This window comes from Oryctolagus cuniculus, chromosome 7, assembly GCF_051225735.1.
Source record: "Oryctolagus cuniculus isolate XC-2025 breed Fujian yellow rabbit chromosome 7, ASM5122573v1, whole genome shotgun sequence".
NCBI classification, from domain to species: Eukaryota; Metazoa; Chordata; class Mammalia; order Lagomorpha; family Leporidae; genus Oryctolagus; species Oryctolagus cuniculus.
In genome coordinates, this window is record NC_142873.1 from 101,532,998 (window position 1) to 101,536,779 (window position 3,782).

Sequence of the window (3,782 nt, forward strand, 5' to 3'; positions counted from 1 at the left end):
AAATTTTTAAAACATGACAGAGTTACTGCTTCAGCAAAGCTCTCATTATGTGTGACTTTTTGATCAGCATCTTATAGAGAACACAAAAGAAGGAAACTTTACTCACAGGGCTCAGGTTGTGTAAGGAAATGATCGTAGAGTCAATAACTTGAGACAGGAGAATTTGTATCGTAAACTTTATCAAGGGATGATATCTTAAAATATTCTGAAAGTGAAGCTTTCAACTTCCAAATATTATTAACTCTTGTCTGGTAATAATCTTAGAATATTATTAATGTACAGTTTGAGAGTCCCTAATCAAAAATGCTTGAACCAAAAATGTTTCAGATTTCAAAGTTTTGGAATACATAGACTTTATAGATTGAGCATCCCTACACTGAAAATCCAAAATCTAAAATGCTATGAAATCCACAACATTGAGTGATAATTCCTTTTTGTGGTCTCATTTTAATGCTATCTAAAAAACTGTAGAAAACAGATTAATCGTCAGAGCCTCCAGAAAGGAATGCAAACCTGCTCACATGTTGGTTTTAGCCGAGTGTGCACTTCCCATCACCAAAACTGTAAGAAAAACAGTTACATTGTTTCAAAGCGCTACATTTGTAAGTCACTTCACAGAGCATGAATGGAAAATTAATACAACATTCTACTTCACTCCTTCTCTGCTATCGTCCCTGATATCTAGGTAGATGATACATGGATAAATAGGCAATAGAAACAGAGAGAAATGGAGAGGAGAGAGGAGTGAGAGAGAAGAAAAGGCGTATAAAAGAAAAGAAGGAGAAGCTCTGGGTTTCCATAGTTAGGAATATGCTAATAGATGTCAAAAAAATTAAACAGGCTTTAAAAATTAAAGTTAATAAATGCTTCATTTGGATTAATTAACTATACAAATAGAGAGCAGAGTGAAAAACAGTTTGGGTCTCCCTTAGGATGCTATTATAGAAAAAAAATGTTGCTGTCATTTTGACTAGAATGAGATATGATTCTGTTTCTGTCTGCTCATTCAGATTGTAATACATAAGATCTCAGACACCATTGTGTTTGAGTAATAACTTAATGCTTTACCTGAAAACACAATAATGGAAAATTCTGATAAATTAAACCAATATCTACTGAAATTAGAGTTTGGGAAAAATGCTCCCATGTGATAATTACACAACAAGCTGTTGCTAGCATAAACTTTACCTGTTACATTCTGAAAGCAATTTAATGGTCTTGTTGAAATGATTTCATAGCTATAAAAAGTAATTGCATTTTGTTTACCCCCAAACCTTGAATCTTTTGCACAAATGAAAAAAATTACTCTAGAATGTTAGTTTCTTTACTTCGCTTCTAGTCAAAGGATTAGCCAATTAATAACTATGGGTTGCCTGATTCAGAGGCCATCTTGTTTTTTAAAACATGTAAGAAATCTCAATTACCATCGGGTACTTTCACACAGTACTGATATCTTGATCTCACATTGACAAATCTGTTTAATAAGAATGTGAAGTACAAAATGAAAACACCGGTAGCACACTTTGCATGATTTACTTTTCATGTGTAGTTTTTTTTAAATAATAACTATACAAATTGCGTAGCAATATTTTGCATGCTGTCATTAAAAAATAGACTGGTTAGCTAATCAGCGTTTGTGACATTCCACCACTAAATCATTGTTTCAACACACACTTGATCTTAGCCAAAAGGCCGAGAAGCGATTCATTGTTTCAATAAGGACACAATTTTCCTTTAAAAAAAATAACACATGGCCCAATATAGACTACAAGTATTACCACAACACCTAGCTGCAAACATTCTATGTGTTTCCTATCTGCAGTGTCATTGTCTGTGTGCCTTTTTGTGGAAATACTTTTAGATAAACAGTGGCCACAACCAGATAAATGAAAGCTTTAAATGGTTCTTTTTCTAGAACAGAGCATTTGAAAGGGAATTAAGTTGATAATATTAAAGTCTTTACAATTTTTGTCTTTTTTTCTTCTTCCAGTAAGGATTCCAGTCTTAACTCTATATAGTTATGTTCTTTAAAATAATCACAATAATCACCCTAACCCACAGGGGCTACTTTCTAAGATCTTCAGTGGACGTCTGAAACTGTGGATCATATGGAGTCATATGTGTAGTATGTTTTTTTTAATACATACACACCTCTGATAGAGTTGAACTTATAAATTAGCCACAGTAAGATATTAACAACAACTTAAAATAAAACATAATAATCTCAAAATACTATACTGTACTCTCCTTTTTTCTTGTGACGATATGGCTGATACTGTTTACCTGATGGCATGAAGTGAGGTGAATGATGTGTAAGCCTTGTGAGGCATCATAAGAATACCATGTAAGGGCTGCTTAAACCCTATCACTGCAATACTGAGAGAGACATGTGGTAACCAGTGGATCAAGTGAGAGATAGCTACTGAACGAGTAACAGATGGAGAGTGTGTACAACGTGAATATGCTGGACAAAGTGATGACCCCCATCCTGTGTGGCACGGAGCAGGCTGGTATAAGATTTCATCATCGTGTTCAGCGCAACACACAATTTAAAAATTATGCATTTTTTTGAAATTTTCTATTTAATATTTTTGAACCACAGGTGACTAAAATTGTGAAAAGTGAAACTGTGGATATGAGGAGGAGGACCACTGTAACTCTTACTGAAATAAGCATTTCATTTTAAGACCTGGAAAATTTTGGCAGGTGTGTATCCTTTTATGTGACTCTTATTAAAAATGGCTTATGCCTAAATTAAAGTTGAGATACCACAACACACCTGTTAGAACAATCAAAACCTCAAACACTGGCAGCATCAAATGCTGGCAAGGATGTAGAATGAAAGGAAGTCTCATTCATTGTTGATGGAAATGTATAATGGTTCAGCAACTTTGAAAGATAGTTTGAAATTTCTTATAAAACTAAATGGACTCTTTTCACACAATCCAGCCACCAAGTTTCTTGGTATTTACCCAGATAACTTGAAACCACAAAAACCTGAGTGTTAGTGTTTATAACATCTTTATTATTAATTGCCAAAACTTGGAAGCAATCAAGATGCCCTTCAGTCGGTGAGTGGATAAGTAAACTGCAGTACATTTGGACAGTGAAATATTATTCAGCACTAAAAAGAAATGAGCTATCAATCCATAAAAAGATATAGAGGGAACGTGCTATCAAATGAAAGAAGCCAGTATGAAAAGACTATACACTGTGTGATTCCAATTATATGACATTCAGAGAAAGGCAAAACTGCAGAGAATAAAAAGTGGTTTCCAAAGGTTAGGGATGAGGGAAACAGGAACAAGCAGAGCACAGAGGATTTTTAGGGCACTGAAACTGTTCTGCCTGATACTGTAATGGTGGTTACACATCATAATACATAGGTTGGATTTTGTTTCAGTGTGTTGTCTAAAGGTTCACATGTTGAAAACCTGGTCTTGGTTTGATAGTGCTGGGAAGTGAAGTGGAGGTCCGTAGGTCGCTGAGGGCACTGCCTACAGAATGGATGAAGATGATTCTTTCTAGAGTGAGTTGTTAAAAAAGTGAGCCTCATCTCTGAATTGCTTCTGACTTCCTGTTTGGCATTTTTGTCTCTTCCTCTCACATGTACTTATGTCATCTGCCATGAATTACTCATCAGAGTGATCTAAATCAATCTCATTTCTTTATCTAATTATCTCAAGTATTTCAGTATAGTAAGAGAAAAATGCTAATGCATTAGTCCAAACCCATAGGATATATGATGCCAAGATTAAACCTTAAAATAAATTATGGAGTTC

At 34.6% G+C, this 3,782-nt stretch overlaps 1 pseudogene; it reads right to left on the bottom strand.

The window, feature by feature from the left end:
• Positions 1–1,525: 1,525 nt before the first annotated feature.
• LOC127493769 (U2 spliceosomal RNA) lies at positions 1,526–1,704 on the bottom strand (annotated as a pseudogene).
• Between the last annotated feature and the right edge of the window lie 2,078 nt (positions 1,705–3,782).